The 18,208-nt window shown below is 52.7% G+C and overlaps 1 protein-coding gene across 1 annotated transcript in view; it reads left to right on the top strand.

Annotated features, from left to right (window-relative positions):
* Positions 1 to 5,969: 5,969 nt before the first annotated feature.
* The window catches only part of KLHL25 (kelch like family member 25), a 50,281-nt gene continuing 38,042 nt past the window's right edge, over positions 5,970 to 18,208 (top strand). Inside the window, exon 1 of the mRNA XM_068990922.1 lies at positions 5,970 to 6,045. The gene's annotated coding sequence lies outside the window, so the exon portion shown is untranslated. The remainder of the gene's footprint in view (positions 6,046 to 18,208) is intronic.

The raw sequence follows: 18,208 nt of genomic DNA, 5'->3' as shown, positions 1-18,208 counted from the left end.
TTATGAGCCATTGTTCCATGCTGTGTTTTGCCTCTGGTTTTTGAGAAGGAAGGGAGTGGGTTTAAGGCCCCAGCCAACATTTCTCAAAGGAGGCGTTTGTTCTGAAATGTTCTCTTATCTTCCTTCCTCTGGTTCATTCCCAGCCCCTCGGCCTGGCTTCTTCTTTGCTGGTCCCTGGATGTCTGCACCTCTTCCCTAGTGTCTCTGCATGTGCCCCCTGACCAAAGGCATTCCTCCCTTTGCCCACACCGCCAGGATGCACTGCTTGATACAGAAGCTCGAGTGTCCCACTCTGTTAAGTAACAGGGGCTTTTCTGGCAGTGTGGAGAGAGTGCCTGTGAGAAATGGGGTTCATTTGTTGTTGTTCAGTTGCTCAGTCGTGTCCAACTCTTTGCGACCCCATGAACTGCAGCCTGCCAGGCTTCCCTGTCCATCACCAACTCCCTGAGCTTGCTCAGACTCATGTCCATGAGACAGTGATGTCATCCAACCATCTCATCCTCTGTCGCCCCCTTCTCCTCCTGCCTTCAATGTTTCCCAGCATCAGGGTCTTTTCCAGTGAGTCACCTCTTTGCATCAGGTGGCCAAAGTATTGGAGTTTCAGCTTCAGCATCAGTCCTTCCAATGAATATTCACAGTTGTTTTCCTTTAGGATTGACTGGTTTGATTTCCTTGCAGTTCAAGGGACTCTCAAGAGTTTTCTCCAGTACCACAGTTCAAAAGCATCAATTCTGTGGGCTTTATGGGCAGTGCTGAATGGAGATTGCCAAATGGCTACAGCATCTTGGGTTGGAAGGAACAGGAAACCCAGAGTCCTTCTTCTTCATGCCTTCCCACACTGCCACCAGTGAGGGCAGGACACTGTCCCGCCTCCCGTAGCCTCTGTCCCGCCTCCCGTAGCCTCTGTCCTGCCAGCTCCAGCCCTGCCCAGCTCCTTTATACTCCCAGAGCTGAAATGATGACTCATCAGTGACCTTGATCCCTGCTGCTCCCCTAGAAGGGCCGTCATTCCCTCCTGGCCCCTCCCTTGGGAACCAAAGCTGACAAAGCCATCTCTTGCCACAGCCTTGCCCTAGGTGGGGCCCACCTGACCAGGAGTTCCATTCTGGGGGAGCTTGACGAAAAATGCAAGGCCTGATTGAATTTATCCAACACTGAGATCAGCAACTACTGACTTATTGGTGGCTAATACTGCTGCTAAAGCTACATTCAATTCATTCTGAATTCATTCAGTACAGATGTATGGAGAGCCTACTGTAGGCAGGCACTCTTCAGGCCTAGAAATGGAGCAGCGATACAAACCCTTGTTCTCAGGGAGTTTGCATCCTGGGAGAGCAGGCAGCTAGTTAGATACCCCCATGCCAAGTAAAGTGTGTGTGTGTCAGGGGGTGGCACTGCCAGTATTTGTGTGTTTGCATGGTCAATCGAGAATACCTGTGGATGAACAAGTTGAGTCTATTACTTGTTGCAGTGAGGGAGCCCACATACTATGGGAGAACGGAGGGCATCTTGGCCCAAGGGTGTTGGGTGGAACCTAGAGTAGGATTTGGGCTTTGGCTGGGTAGTTTGGGAGAGAGCCCAGGGAAGTGGAGGCATTGATCGGGATTGTGTGCTGTCAGAAAGCAGTGATGAGTCCATGATGGTGTATCTTAGTAAACCTCATCTAAAAGGAAGGAGACCAGGTGGAGGCCAAAGCTGTAAGTCATAAAGAAACAGAGGTCAGTCTGATTAACCAGGAGACACAGATTTGAGTATTTTGTGGCTTGGATGGTGCTCATGTTTTCAGTGTTCAGATGTGATTATGGTCTTGTTTTTGTTTTGACCCAGTGCGGTCACAGAGAGACCTTGTCTGATGGTGATGTTCTGGCAAATTATTTACCTTCAACTGGAAAACAGCACAGCCTAGCTGTGCATGCAGGGCCAGTTCCTGGGGCCATGGCTGCTTGTCCGTCAAGCTCTTTCTCGCTTATTCGCTCTACCTTGTCCAACTCTTTGCAACCCCATGGACTGTAGCTTACCAGGCTCCTCTGTCCAAGAGATTTCCCAGGCAAGAATACTGGAATCGGTGGCCATTCCCTTCTTCAAGGGATCTTCTCGACCCAGAGATCAAACCCAGGTCTCCTGCATTGCTTTACCATCTGAGCCACTGAGGAGCCCATATATGCTAGTATACCTGTTTAAAAAGATAAATAAAAAGCCCCCTCCAGCTGCTATGTTGAGAATGAACTCTAGGGAGCAGAGATGGAAGATGCTTTGGGGAGCTGCTGAGATGGCTCAGGAGAGGAGAGATGATGGTGGTTTGGATAAGCCTGGCAGAAAGAGTGGTAGGAATTGCTCAGATTGGACACAGATTTAGAGGTGGGGTAAAACAGAATGGTGTCAAGATTTTTCATTGGAGCAAAAGATTGAATTGTCTTTTCCTGTGATGGGGAAGCCCCCTGAAGGAGCAAAATATTTTTGCAAGGTAATACATCAGGAGCTCATGGGGGAGGGGGTGTGCCAAGCTGAGGTGTCCCTAAAATCCAAGCCCAGCCATTGAGTAAGCAGATGCCCCTGTAGGCCTGAAGTTCCTGGAGAAGTTTGGTGGGATGACAGATTCAAGAGCTGCCAGTGTTTATGTGAATATAAGGCATGGCCCTGGATGAAATCACATAGATCTGAGCATATTTAGGGAAGAGGTTTTGTCTATCTTCACTCACTTCCCAAGCACTCCAATTATTTGGACATCTGGGAAGTGAGGAGGAATCACCAGAGGAGACTATCACCAGACTATCATCCAGTGAGGTAGAAGAACCAAGAGTTTAGCCATCTGTTCACAAATATCTATTGAATTCTGCACATCATCTCAGAATTTCTAAGACTTTAGATTTTGAACTACTGGAATACTGGAAAGGTGGCATTGCCAGGTCAGGAAAAAAGGTGTGAGCCAAGACTGTTGGCTGACACCAAGAATTTGTTCCCTTTTTCTTGATAAAAGAACCATGACTCTGCTTGGAGAGGCAGTGTACCCATATAAGGGTCTACATAAAATGTGAATGGAAGCATCATGTGGGACTTTTGCAGCCTGCTTCAATGGAGTTGGACTTCCCTGGTGGCTCAGATGGTAAAGCGTCTGTCTACAATGTGGGAGACCTGGGTTCGATCCCTGGGTTGGGAAGATCCCCTGGAGAAGGAAATGGCAGTCCACTCCAGGACTCTTGCCTGGAAAATCTCATGGACAGAGGAGCCTGGTAGGCTACAGTCCATGGGGTCGCAAAGAGTCGGACACGACTGAGCGACTTCACTTCACTTCACTTCAATGGAGCTAATGCGGTTGGGAGGCACACACCTGCTCTTCTACTCTTATTCCTTTCTGCTGTCTGAAAGATAGATGTGACAGTTGGAGCTCCAGCAGCCATCCTGAATCATGAGGGCTCAGCAAATGGAGACCAAGCATTGAGGATGGCGGAATGGAAGTACAGGAGCCCATAATCCTCATAACTGTGGAGTTGGCAACGCGTCATAGATTACTTAACTTTAGATTAAGTTAAGAAAGAAACAAACTTCTATCTGTTTAAAATTCACAGTTATTTTAGGTTTTCTGTTATACTGTAGCAAAATTCCATTCTGACATGAGATTTAGTCGCAGTATTTCTAAACTATGTGGGCCACTTGTGTGAGGAACCAAGCTGTCTGCAGAGTTTGTCACGGCCCCTGCTCTCCCAGGACTATGTGCGCAGTCGAGTGGACTAACGAGTACACCTCTGTTACTTGGGTCATAACAGCACTGGCTGGTAGGGGCTGTGCTGGTGGGCGTGCTCCGGGGTCTGCAGTGAGGACTGAGACAGATGGCAGAGCAAGTTCCATCTTCTCAGCTCCTTTCAAATCATATCTAAATGCAATGACTCAACACGTGTTCTTGGTCTGATTTTTGTTCCATTGCCTACATTTAATTTTAATTTATTCCAGTACCTAATTTGAGCTTGGAGTTGAGGAGGGGGGAGAAAAATGATAATGTGGACCAGATTTTAGATGGTTGCACTTATAATTTCACAGAGAACCTCGATGGAATAATAAGCAATGGTTATGAACTTGCTAAGAATCAATTTGGTATGTGGAGCTTCATCCAACTGACAATTATATAAAGACACAAGCTCTAGAAAATTGGCAGGAGGCTAAAACTACAAATGTGATCTGTGTCATTTATTTAATGGACCAGTTATTTTGATGCCTCTTTTTCCCCTTGGAAGGCACCTTAACACACACTTGGCTAACTTCTTACCTCTGGCCAAGACTGCTCTTGACTATCAGAACTTTTGTGTCTGACCTATCTCCAGGTCGAGGCCCAGTGGAGACGTAAACCTATTACACATATGTGCTGTAATTGCGCAGTTGCTCAGGCATGTCTGACTCTTCCTGACCCCATGGACTGTAGCCTACCAGGTTTCTCTGTCCGTAGGATTCTCCAGGCAAAAATACTGGAGTGGGCTGTCATTTCCTCCTCCGGGGGTTTTCCCTACCCAGGGATTAGACCCCGAGTTTCTCTTGTCTCCTGCATTGGCATCTGGATTCTTTACCACTGCACCACCTGGGAAGCCGAAATCTGTGATATACTGAGCACTGAGTACCAGGCCCATTGCACGTGTGCTCTCATCTGTTTACAAATAACCCTGCAAAATAGGTTCTAGAATCTTCCTTTCACCAATAAGAATCCACCACTCGGAAAGCCTGAGCACTCTGTCTCTAGTCCTCAGCAGCTCTTGAGAGTAGAGCCGGGATTCAAACCCTTTGCTCTACACCGCAAGGCTTCTGTCCCACAATGCCTTGTGTCTCCCCCTGTCCTCTAACAGCTTTTGAAGCCTGGAATCTCTTCTGTTCAATCTAAATGGCTTCCCGCCCTTGGGGTCTCCTTCCCAGTGTCTACCAGTCACAATTCCACCCCTCACCCAAATCTTTTGTGCAGTCTCCTTCCCTCCGCCATAAACTTCCTTGTGCTTCCCGTCCGTGTGAACTCTGCTTCCTGGGAATTCTCCCCACCCCATGCGTAGCTCTAACAACGCATTTTCTGTACGTCACCAGGGCTTTTGGTATCCTTAAGTGACATACCTGAATGATCCATTTTCCGTGAGAGGGCGGAACGAAAGGACATTTTTTTGTGCACTTAATTTTGTTATAGGAGTTTGTTTCTTTTCATTCCTCAAATAACCCTACGAGGACTTTTTAACCCGCCACTTTACAGGTGAAGAAGTTGGATACACAGCAGCCTAAAGTGGTGCAAACCCAGGAAGCAAGAAGGAGAAATTATAATTCCCGCCCCCGCCCCCACTCTGAGCCTAGCTCATCGCTCAGGCATCCAGCAAATGTTTGCGGAGTGAATTAATGAACGGATGAATGAATGAATGCCTGCCGGTCAGCTTACAAAAGGAACTCGGTGAGAAACGAGGAGAACTGGGAGAAGATCTGAAGTACCCTGAAAAATACTTATTCCAAGTACAGACGGGGTTCAGTGGCTGAAGAAAATCTCAAACACTGAGGCAAGCTCAGCATAAAAGAGAAACGTTTGTTTAACGCTTTCATGACTAAAAGTATGTCTCCGAAGAGCAGGCAGAGAAGATGTATTCGCAGTCCACAAAGCTCGCTCCTTAGGAGAGCCCCGGAACACCCGTCGGTTTTGTTCACCAACTTCGGCCGGCCGCCGGGGCGGGCCGGTGCCTGCCCCTTTAAGAATCTGGTCGAAGTCCTTTTCCTCTGCCTGCCCCGCCCCCTCGCGGAGCCGGCGCGGCCCGGCGCCCACCCCTTTCTCCCCCGGAGGGCTTAGCTACGGGCTCGACTGCCCGTCCGTCACAGAGGCGCCGCCTCTAATTGGCTGAGGGTCGGGAGGCGGGGCGGGAAGCCGGAGAAACTAGTTTGTTGGCGGCGCCGGGGCTGAACCGCAAAGCGGCGGCGCGCTCCGCGGCGTTTGGGAGCCGGGGGAGGGGAGCGGCAGCGGCGAGGGCTTGAGGGACCTCGCGCGCGCGCGGCCGGGGGGGCGGCCTCTGAGCGCGGCGGGCGGAGCAGCCCCGAGCGGTGAGTACCGGGGCCGGGTTGGGGACGAGAGTCGGTGTAGCTGCGCTTGCGGCCCCGGCGGTGGCACTTGTCACCACCCACCCCGCCCCGGGACCGGGGGCGCCGAGTCCTGCGCCCCCCGCCGTGTGGGCACCAACCCCCGCCTCCCGCGCCAACGGTCAGAGCGAGCCTCGCGGGCCCGCCTGCCTGGGGAACAGCGCCCCGGGGCTCGAACCCCCGGAACCCCCTAGTGCACCACGGGGTCTCGGGGCCGGGGACAATGGTGGGGAGTGGAGGTCTGGAGAGAAGCACCCCTCCCAGCTCCGCTCCTCCGGCCTCGTGCGTGCCTGGGGACCCGGCGAGGTTATTTGCTTGAAAGCTCAGAGCGACGGAATGAATTGTTTTACAAATAGGATGTTGCGCGCGGGAGCTGCAACTCTTTCCCCCACCCCCTACCCCCCGGGAGTACTTGATTCATTGAGTCCTCAGACTCTCTTTTTAAAAAATTACTATCGATCCTGGAAAGAGGAGGCTGCCTGTCTTTGAGGATGTGAACGGCCCGGGCTCTGCGAGGTAGTCCCCGCGCACTTGACGCCGAGGGGCCAGATGGCTGCCTGCCTCGTGCAGAGACAGCCGAGGGGCTTCCCCACGGGAAAGATCGTCCACGCGAGCCGGGCCCCGCTTGCGTCCCATCTGACAGGGCCCCTCGTCCTGTGCTGAGAGCTTGGAGCCGCCGAGGAATGGGCACCCGCCCGAAGTCCCGCCGCCCGGGGTGGCCGCCATCCTAGCGGGTGCAGAGCGAGCCTCCTTTGGCCCGGCTGTCTGGTTCACCCTATTCCGCCCTGGCTCCGGGACCTCGCTGCACCTGGGCACACCTCACTCCTTTTCCCCCTTGTGGTTGCTTGAGGGATCTTCGGGTTGGGAGTCCGTGCCCCTCAGGGGCACCCTACACTTCTGCGCTGCTGTTTCAAAGCCGCCCCCGCCAAACTGATTTCTGCTCTCTTTGAGCAGAGGAATCTTTATAGAGACCTTGACAAAGGGGTTGTAGTGGGGATCGACCCAGGACCCCCGCAGGTTTAGTGCAGTGGCTCTTGTTCCTGCTGGGTTGCTTTGGGGCTGGGTCAAGGCTCCCTGAGCTTTGGCCCTCCCTGGTGATTCAGGGCGGAGAAGGCCAGGTGTCTGGGCCTTTTGGTTTCACTCTGGCGGCATGCTGGAGGGAGGGAAGCTGCCGGTGGCCGTGGGAGAGGAGGCGGGAACCCCAGCGGCTTGTCATGAGCCAGACTCCAGTGACTGTGACTTGGGGTCAAGCCCTTTCGGACCCAGGGCCTCAGTCGCCCCATTCACAGATGGGTCTGATGCTCCTTGAGCCCAGGTGCTGTTCTGATTGCTCCAGGATGTTGCTGAAGGCTTGCATTTGAGGACTGGGAGGAGCAGGACCCAAAGCCCACCCCAACCAGGGGGCAGGTTTGGTATTCTTAACATGGGGGCCTCGAATCCCCAAGACCTGCCTTTGAGGATGACGAGTCAGTCTTCTTACAGGCCGGGCAGCTGTCTCCACCTTGAGTCATTCCCTTTGTCAGGAAGTGACTCCGCGGAGGTTGTTAAAAGGAAGGTAGTTAATGGTAGACACCTTGGTCCTGGGGCTGCAGCTGGTTTTATGTTTGCAGTGCCCAGAGAGGAGCTGGGGGCTAGTTGCACACTCCCCCTCGGAGGCGGTTTCTGCAGCCTGATGCCCCTTAATAGCATCTTAGACCTGCAGGCACTCCGTGTGGGAGAGGAGAGCAGGAAGAAAGACCACATTACCCGGGCCTTGGACTTGCTGGGCTGCAGGGAAAGGAGGCTTGGCTCTTTCCATCTCTCACTGTCATGGGCTAGGGGCGTCAGAGGGAGTGTCCTTTAGTGGGTGGTGTGTTCATTCATGTGTTAATTGATGTTTGAAGGGGCTTGATTGAGCCCACGCCTGCCTTCCAGGAGACCCCTTGGAACAGGATGTGCTGCCACGTGGGGTTAGGAGGTGCCCACGGTACCCCCAGTGACAGAGATAGCGAGGGGATCTAAGGGGGGCACAGGAGGGGAACACAGGTGGCGAAGGCTTCCTGGAGAGAGGATGCTCTGGTTGGGTAAAGATGAGAAAGGCAGGTCCTGGGCTACCGCCTCCCCGGACCCATTCACACTTCTCCCAGAGGCCGCTTCATTGCCAGCCTCCAGGCCGGCGCAGGTTGAGGGCAGAGAGCAGGCAGGTGGGAGGCAGTGGAAAGGTTCACCTGGGACTGTGGTGGTCTGGCCCAGGAGTCCCCCAGGAAGATGAGGGGGGCGCTCCTGGATGCAGCCTCTCTGCGCAGGGAATCCTGGAAGGTCCCACCCCACGAACCCCCAAGACCAGCCCGTCCCCTGAGCCCTTAGTAGCTCTGGACCGACGAGGCCTCAGTGTGGGTGTGGCCCGTGAAAGGCCAGCAGGTCTGGCACGAGAAAACAGGGTGACCAGACACAAATGAATTGGCTGATTGAGATGCTGGTTTTCATCTAATGTGGTAAATTTCATAATTGAATTGCCTTAGGCAGCCCAGGCTGTTGAAACGTTTTCCCAGCCAGAAAACACTTAGTTTTCCCAGACATCTGGGGCCCCGGGGGCAGCAATGGGGAGTGTGTGTCCACAGCTTTTTACACCGCCTCCCAGCAGGCCTTTCCCCTTAGGAACCTGGGTCTGTCTGCAGGTGATGGAGTCAGTCCCGCCTCCCAGCAGGCTCTAGTCCCTTTCCGGGATCCCCGGGCCCCTGAGCCACACTGTGCTCCCACCCCGATTGGCTGAAGCTGATACCTGTCAACTTCAGGTGCTCACCTGGCCAGCCTGACTCCGGGTCCCTCAGCTGTTCATTAGGAGCAGGGAAGGGGGCATGTGGGGCTGGAGGTCAGAGGGGGACTCAGGGCTGGGAGGGCTCCCTGTTAGGAAGTCTCTTCAGCACCAGGTTGGGGAGGGGGGAGAAGAGCATGGGCTCTTTGAACCCGACCTTCTCCTGGGGCCCCCGCCACCTGCACCCACCCTGCCCCCTCCCTTTAGTGCCAGGAGACTCTCTTCTTTCTTACTGGTAAACCTTTCCTTCCCAGCCCTGTCACTACCCTTTTGGATGAAACACGGTAGGCGCGTGTGGCTCATCAGCCTGTTTTTAGAAGTGCCAGCTCTGTCGTCTCAGAAACCCAGTTAAGCTGGGAAATTCCACTGCATTTTCTGCAAATACGCAACGATCTCCCAAGCCATTCCTTTCCCCACTATCGTCTCCTGCACCCCTGGGCTGGACAGAGTTTAGAAGAGGGTCTCAGGGCCTCACCTTGTTTCAATGTGACCGAGACCAAGGCCACCTCTTCACCGGCCATCTCGCAACTGGAACCCTCGCCCCTGGAAGGTGTTGGCAGATAAAACCCTGATGGTGGGGCCTGGGGGTCCTGCCCTGCCCCTGCCTGGCTGTGTAACTTCCCGTAGGTCTGCTTACCTCCCTGGGCCTCAATTTGCTCTTCTGTACAGTGCTTCTGTTAAATATCTTGCTGCTAAATCTCAAAAAAGAGTTTGGGTATCACGTCGTTTTATAAGGCACGAGTTACTTGCATAGCTCTCCTGGGCAGGAGGGCGAGGGGCAGCTGGTAGAGTGGAGGGAGCTGAATTAGAAGGCAGGAGCCTGGCATCCTGGTTCCCAGCTCTGCCGCTGACGATGGGTGCTGGGCCTTTGGGCATGTCACCTTCCCTCTCTGGGCCCTCATTTTTTCCATCTGTAGAGTGAAGTGAGGGCAAGCGCCCCACTTCTTTTCTTTCTGGGTGAGTGGAAACTGAGTCAGACTTTGCCGATAACTCCAGAGGGACAAGGCTATTCCCTGCCTCTGGCCCCTTGGAGTCTGGGGCCCAGGGGTGAAGGGCAGCAGGTGTAGGAGAACTGAAGTTGCTCCCTCCACTCTGGAACAGATGGAGTGAGATCTAGCCTGGGAGGTGTCCCCTGGGCATTCTCAGGGGACACCTCCCAAAGAAAAGCAGGACAGAGCTCCCAGGAGCTAGTGGGATCACCAGGGAGTCTGGGGGCACAGAGGAGGACACCATGCTCCCCACACTTGCCAAGGAGGTGCCTGCAAGGCCAGCCTGATGGCTCCTTATGCGAGGAGGCGGGCTGCGGGGGCTGAGCAGGGCCGTGGGAGAACTGTGTCAGACGCCGCCAGAGGGAGGCCCACATTGGCTGCGGTGTGGCTCCCCACCCACTTCTGTCTGCCGGGAAGGCGCCTCCGACTGGCGGCCGCCCCTCAGAGTAGCATGCAAGGGATAGGGTGGAAACAGAGCCTGGCTGGGTTTCTGCCTACTTCTTGAAGGAGAGGGCGACCACAGATCAACGTGGGCTGACCAGAATCGATCTCCTAGTTAAGATAAGGAAGGCGCGGCCCCTTCAAACTCCTGGACTAGCTGCCTGCCAGGTTTGCAGTTGGCCAGGTCAGACTTGTCCGCTTCATCTGGGCTGGCATGAGGGCCGAGAGATGGGAGAGCTTTTTTTCTCAAAAGCTATGGTGATTATACCCTCCATCCAGTGTTCAAGTCCTGCTGTGTCCCAGCTGGGCTTGCGGGACCCCGGGCAGCAAGTCCCTTAATCCACCAGTGAGCGCCTGTGTTGTTCACAGCTTTGGAAATCGGATAAACCAAGAGGTACAGCTCCATTCAGGCAGCGAGCATGTATTTAGCACCTTCTAAATGGCTCACCCCAGACTAGAAACTGAGAAGGGAAAGTCAGCTTTAAAGAGGGTTGTCCTTGGAATTCCACTCAGCTTCTGGCTTGGGAGACAGACAACTAGCCGGGTGGTTATGGCTCAGCGCTAGGCTGTGAGTGATGTGACGGAGCCACAGGACACACGAGGAAACGGACTGTCGTTGGTGTCCCGATTCTTCACGTGGCCTGTGAACTTTTAAAATTCTGTCTATTTTTGGCTGTGCTGGGCCCTTGCTGCTGCACACAGGCTTTCTCTTAGAGTGGGGATGACTCTCGTTGCGGTGCTCAGCTTGCTGCACACAGGCTTTCTCTAGTTGCAGAGTAGAGATGACTCTCTAGTTGCGGTGCTCAGCTCATTGCTGTGGTAGCTTCTCTTTTGCAGGCATGGGGTCTCGGTGCACAGGCTCAGTACTTGCGGCTCTTGGGCTCAGTTGCTCCGTGGCATGGGGGATCTTCCCCGATCAGGGATCAAACCTATGTCCCCTTCGTTAGCAGGCCGATTCTTAATCATGGGACCGCCAGGGAAGTCCCCAATGAGTGTTTTTTTGCAAGCTGTTTTCTGCCAGGCTCTGCGGCGCAGCAGAGAACAAGGCAAGGTCCTCACCATCCTGGAGCCCCCATTCAACTGGAGGAGGCAAGCAACAGATAGATAAATAAACAGAGCTTAGGTTGGGCTGCAGGAGGTGGGTGGGGTGGGGTGGGGTGGCAGCGTGAGGAAAAGGATCGAGGTGGGGCATCTGCTTAGACCAGGGAGCCTAAAGAAAGCTCCTCTAGGCTGACAACGTTGAGCCGAGACCTCCAGGACAGCAAGATGCAGCCGTGGGAGGGTCTGAAGAAGAGGGTGTCAAACAAATGAACAGGCTGTGAACATCGTGTGCTGGAGAGGGGCTTGAGACGAGACCCAGAGAGAAGCTGCTTTTCTGATTTGTACAAAGGCCAAGAAAACATGTTCCTTTTAAGATGTGTTATTATCTTTAATGTTAATCATGCATTGGTGGATTCCTTTATCAACAAACAGTATTAGAAGACGTGGAACCTGCTGTGACCAAGGACGTGGTCCTTGGTATCTGTCTTCAGTTTGGGGCATAGCCTTCTCGTCCCCCTTTTCTTATACAGATTTTGTCCTTATGTAATTTGGATCACACTCAGTATTCCAGTGTCTATCACTTAGTGTGTGGGTGGATCTTGTTCCCTCTTCACAGCTGCGTAATATTCCACAGCATGGCCAAAGCACTATCTTTTTTTTTTCTTTTAGTCTTTTGGCTTGTGTCTGATTTTTTTTTAAACCCTCCATACAAGCCATGAATTCATGTATGTCTTGATCATGTATCTTTCTGGTCTTTAAATTTTCGTTGTCCAAACTAAATGCTTTTTGCAAAGACTAATAAGCCAGTTTACTGTCCTACTGATGGTGTCTGGGAGCCCACCTCTCCACCCATACTTGCTATTATCTACATTTTCCCTTTTAGCTAATGTGATTGGTAAAAATGATCTCATATTCCTTTAAAAAAAAAAAAAGTGATCCAGTTTATTCAGGCTTCCAGTTTTTTTGTAATCCATCATTGTTTTTTCCAGAAGATCAAGGTTTAGCGAGTGCTGGCTTTGCCTCTCGCTGGTCTCCTGACCACGGCTGGGGACTCAGCCTTCACCCTGCGTGGTCATCTGTGAAATGAGGCCCTTTTAATCCCTGCCCCCTGCCAGGCTGCTCCGTGTTGTGCATGGGGAAACATTCCGGAAAGTTCATTTTATGCTGAAAAGCTCTGCAGACATCATGGGTTTTACTAGTGAAAGGCGACTATCTGGAGCCTGGAACATCTGAACGGATGTGAGTGTTTCTAAGCAGCTAGTGTGTCCAGGGGAGGGGCCGGGTGGCTTTAGGTGGGACGTCTGCCTTGCATCCCTGAGATGGAGGAGGCCTCATCCAGCCCAGGAGGGTAGAGAAAATTCTCTAGCTGGTCCAGGGAAAGGCTCAGAAAGGGGCATTGATAACCACAGACTGACCCCTCCTTTATCTTTTGTTCAGTCACCAAGTCGTGCCTGACTCTTTGTGAGACCCCATGGACTGCAGCATGCCAGGCTTCCCTGTCCTTCACTGTCTCCTTGAGCTTACTCAAACTCATGTCCATCGAGTCGGTGATGCCATCCAACCGTCTCATCTTCTGCCGTCCCCTTCTCCTCCTGCCTTCAGTCTTCCCTAGCATCAGGGTCTTTTCCAATGAGTCAGCTCTTTGCATCAGGTGGCCAAAGTATTGGAGCTTCAGCTTCACCATCAGTCCTTCCAGTGAATATCCAGGATTGATTTCCTTGAGGACTGACAAGTTTGATCTCCTTGCAGTCCAAGGGACTCTCAAGAGTCTTCTCCAACACCGCAGTTCCAAAGCATCAGTTCTTGGTGCTCAGCTTTCTTTATAGTTCAACTCTCACATCTGTACACGACTACTGGAAAGATCATAGCTTTGACTCTATGGACCTTTGTTGGCAAAGTGACATCTCTGCTTTTTAATATGCTGTCTAGATTTGTCATAGCTTTTCTTCCAAGGAGGAAGCATCTTTTAATTTCGTGGCTGCTGTCACCATCTGCAGTGATTTTGGAGCCCAAGAAAATAAAGTCTGTCACTATTTCCGGAGGCCAAAGGCTGGGGCTCCTAGAACTTTGTGGATTGCCATGTTTATTACTTTGGGAGTCCTTGTCTGTTTTCCTGTAATGGGAGGCTTTAAAATAAGCAAAAGATTGACCCAAGAGCTTTTGTACTTGATGTGGAAACAGGCGGGAAACTGTGGGGCCTGATGAAGGAAAGATGGGACCTGGGGCCTCTGGCCCCATAGTGGGGGAGGTAGGGAACCTGGTGGACAGGAGTCCCTGGAGAAATTCATCTCCACTGGGATTCAGGAGCCTGGGGACATACAGGCAGGCTCTCCTGTCCTTCCCCAAGTGGACCGTGACATGGTGAGCCCCTGTTTTGGGGAGCAAGCAGCATCCAGGCTTGGCTGCAGTTCCCCTCCAGCAGTGTGGGACCGCAGGCCTGATGAAGGCTTCAGCCTGACCTGGTTGGGATGGCTGCAGGGCCGCAGACAGGAAGATGAACTGGGGAGCGTGACAGCATATGAACAAGGGGGCAGTGGCTCTCCCAGAGGGCTCTGGTCAGGAGGCGTCCTGCCTTTCTAGCTCTGCAGCCAGTGAGCAGGAGGAGAGCAGGCGGCGACCGTGGCTGCAGACGTGTTTCTGCCTGTATTTGTTGTTGTTCAGTCACCAAGTCATGCCCGTCTCTTCTGCTGCCCCATGGACTGTAGCCGGCTGGATCCTCTGTCCGTGGGATTTCCCAGGCAGGAATAAGGGAGTGGGTTGCCATCTCCTCTTCCAGAGGATCTCCCAGGCCCAGGGATCAAACTTGCGTCTCTTGAATTGGCAGACAGGTTCCTTACCACTGAGCCACCAGGGGAGATCTTTTTGCAGTTACTGGGCTGGTTTTTTCACAGAGGGAGTGAGGGGAGCATCTCACGCAGGAGCTGGCAGTCAGTGGGGGCAGGGCAGGGTTTTCTGGCTAGGTGCCCCCTCACTGCATGCCCAGCCCAGCTCAGAGGGGCTTTGTGGAGTCAGAGTCAGATGGAGTCCCCAGGTTCAGTTTCAGGCAGTAGAATGGACTGGCCTGTCCGTGTCGCAGGAAGTTGCAGCTGCTATTTTTACCGCTCCAACTAGGACTTTTTACAGGAAGGTACAATTACAATACAAGCAAAATGTCAGGGTTTGGCTGGTCAGCTGAGCCCTGGGAGGCTGCCACGGCTCGAGGCTGGGACCACAGCACGGTCCGTGCATGTGTAAAGTGAGCCTCATTTGCCTGTGGACACATACCTACGCTGGGTGCTGGGTGACTTCCTCTGAACTGCCTGCAGTGTCTGGGGTTTTTCCTCCAGGCCAGAAAGAGACCTTTCCTGGGATTTGCCCAGATTGGTGCTCTGGTTGGGGCACCTTGAACTTGTGATGGGTCTTACGGTGGTGAAGCCAGCGTGGACAGCTGTAAGCCATTCTGTTCCTGACTGCCCAGGAAGTTGAAGTCTTATCAAATGAAATTATTTAGAACCTACCGCGTGATAGCCACACTGCTGAGTGCTAGGGGTAGAGGTGGGTTAGACAGACCGTGCATCACCCGTGTAGCAGTAAGGACACAGAAAGTGCCAGTTGTCCAAGTTGGACAGCACCTGATTTTTTAAAATATGTATTTATTTGCACCAGGCCTCAGTTGTGGCACACGGGATCTTCAGTCTTTGCTGTGGCATGCAGGACGTTTAGATGCAGCAGGAGGAGTCTTAGTTGCAGCATGTGGGATCTAGCTCCCTGACCAGGGATCAAACCCAAGCCCCCTAGATTGGGAGCTGAGTCTTAGTCACCGGACCAGCAGGGAAGTCCCCACCTTATGTTTTTAATGTATATGCGTTATGGCTGGAGGACAGGCAGGGCTTATGTTAGCTTCTGTTGCTGCCTAACAGATGAGTACTAACTTAGTGGCTTAGACAGTACCTGTCTGTCAGCTCGCAGTTCTCTGGGTCAGGAGCTTGGGCTGAGTCAACTGCACTCTCCACTTAGGCTGTCCCAAGAGGCCCTGGGTGGGGGGTAGGAGGGAGATTCTGCTTCTAGGCTCATTCAGGTTGTTGGGAGAATCAAGTTCCTGGTGGCTGTAGGACTGAGGTCCCTCTCCTCCCTGGCTGTCAGTAAGTGGGCTTTTTAACTCCATGCCAGATACCCGTCCCCCACACCCCACCTCCAGGCCAGCAGGACCCTCAGGTCCTTCCCTGCTTCAGATCTCTGACGTCCACTTCTGCAGTCAGCTGGAGAAGACTCTGCTTTAGAGGACTCATGAGATTAAGTCAGGCCCACCCAGAGCATCTCTCTATTTTAAGGACTCCTGATTAGTTAGTAACATCATCAGTTATGTCTGCAACTCATTTTGCCATGTAGGTAACATGGTCACAGGGGTGAAGAGAGTCATCTTTGAATTTTTCTGCTAAGGGCTCCTGCCAACAGGGGTTACAATAGCAGCAGCCTTAGTAACTTCTGTTCTCTTGAATGGAATGAATTTTGTGTGTCTCACTGTGCTCTTTACATGGGCTGTCTTTTATTTGGCTGTGTTGGGTCTTAGTTGTGGTGTGTGGTCTTTCCCTGTGGTGCATGGGATCTTAGTTCCCCAAGCAGGGATCAAGCCCTTATCCCCTGCATTGGAGGGCAGACTCCCAACCACTGAACCACCAGGGAAGACCCTGGACTATCTCATTTAATTCTCAGGGAAGCTGTTGATATAGGAACAGTTATTTCTCACCCCCCCCCCCCATTTTCCAGATGGAAATACTGAGGCTCAGAGAATGTAAGGACCTTGGGCCAGTCATACAGGTAGAAACAGCAGTGCTGGGATTCGAAATCAGGGCTTTAGCACCTCACCACCCCATCAGGCGCTTGCGGCCAGCATCTCAGGTTTAAGTCCTGTGATTGGTAGAACACCCTTTAGAACACAGAGGAAGGTTGCTCTTTCCCATCCAACCTTTAAAATACTTAAGTGTGAAACATGCCTATCATACTTCAGGTTAGCACAGCAGATACTGACGGCCACTCGCTTGGATATTTTTGAACCTTATTGCAGTGGGTATTTGTGGTTCATCTTCTTCCCTGCTCAGCAGTATTACTGAACATCTGATGTACTCCAGGCAGCAAAGAAGACACAGAATACCGTCCTCAATGAGTTGGAGATAAAAATAAAGGCAGAGTACACGATACTCTGAAGGAATAGATGTTGCTAGAGAAGCACTGTCACAGCGCTGCTGCCTAGGCCAAATAGAATGTTGATTGCAGGAAATATAGTTGTTTAGTCAGTAGGTCGTGTCCGGCTCTTTGCAACCCCGTGGACCGTAACCCACCAGGCTCCTCTGTCCATGGGATTCTCCAGGCAAGAATACTAGAGCGGGTTGCCATTTCCTTCTCTAGGCGATCTTCCTGCCCCAGGAGTTGAACCTGGGGCTCCCACACTGGCAGAGGGAGTCTCTACTGCTGAGCCCCTGGGGAAGCCCTGATAGCAGGACACCAGACGAAAACTGTTCTCCTGACTCTCTGCTGTGCTCCTGGTGCAGCCCAGGGCCCAGCAGCTCGCAGGCACCCAGAAGTTACTTGTAAGGTATCTGTTGGGTTGGTTAAAACATTTGTCTGGGTTTTTCTGAAGGATGGAATGGAAAAACCTGAGTGAACTTTTGGGCTGACCTAATACTATGTCCAACGTCCTGTACACACCAGACAGATGTCAAGTCCAGGAGCCTTACGGAGAGAGGGAGTGGGGCTTGAGCAGGAAGACGGGGGAGGAGAGAGCTTGAAAGTCCAGCGTGTGCCCCAGCGAGTGTCGGGGGTGAGGGGCTGGGGAACAGAGTGAACGAGGCTTGGACGTCAGAGCCCCCTTGAAGGCTTTTGAGCAGGTGGTCCAGAACCAAGTGTCTGGCACCCGAGTGCCAGGAGAGGGGGAGCCCCGCCTACAGTGGCCAGGCCCTCCCCTTGTTTCTGGAAAAACTAGCCACACAAGGGACCTGGGAAGCGGGATTTAATGGAACTTGGTGGGGCCAAACGATATGCTAAAAATGTATCTATGAATGAGTTGCAATTTCTGGGCACCCATGTATTTGGCTATAAATACACATTACATGTGTAATTTCAAGAAACCAAGAATTATCAGCTGCGAAGCCCAAGGGCAGCAGCCCACGCCCAGCCCCTGTAGTTTGCTGTCTCAGGCCCTGCCCTCTGCAAACCGCCAAGGACTGTTATTTGGGGGGAAATGAGGGGCCCTGTGGCGAGAAGACAGCATCTGGTGATGGAGGGAGGAGCAGAGGGGCCTGAGTGCCACGAGGGGAGGCTGGCAAGTGGGGATCAGAGGGCGGCCCTGGTGTGCCCGGTGCCCACACGCTGGGGAGGAGCTCTCAGGAGCCCCTCTGAGCAGGTGATTGCCCTGTCACTGCCCAGCACTTTCCATGGCAGTTTCTTTTTCCGAGTTCTTATTTTAAAAACATGGTTCACGTGGAGGGTGAGGAAGTTCTGCTTCTCACAGCATGGTGCTAGAAAGTCCCTGGGAATCTGTTGGGGTCCATGGCATCAAAGCTGTTTTCATAGTAACATCCAGATATTATTTGCCTTTTTCACCCATTCTCTCCAAGTGCAAAACCCCGTGAACCAATGTTTTCCAAGTAACCATTGCACGAAGCTACCAAATCATGCATGGGTGAATGAGCCAGAGTGCAAGACAGACTGGAAGATGGGAAGGTCAGAGTACGTATGTTCACCACACGGCTCAGGTCCCACACTGCAGTTGATCCTTAAGAAACTGCTGTTCAGGATGCCCTGGTGGCTCAGTGGTAAAGAATCCATTTGCCAGTGCGGGAGATACGGGTTCGACCTCTGTTCTGGGAAGATCCCACAGGCCGCA

This window comes from Capricornis sumatraensis, chromosome 19, assembly GCF_032405125.1.
Source record: "Capricornis sumatraensis isolate serow.1 chromosome 19, serow.2, whole genome shotgun sequence".
NCBI classification, from domain to species: Eukaryota; Metazoa; Chordata; class Mammalia; order Artiodactyla; family Bovidae; genus Capricornis; species Capricornis sumatraensis.
Note: the sequence above shows the minus strand (reverse complement) of the source record. Positions and strands in the feature narration are given on the sequence as shown.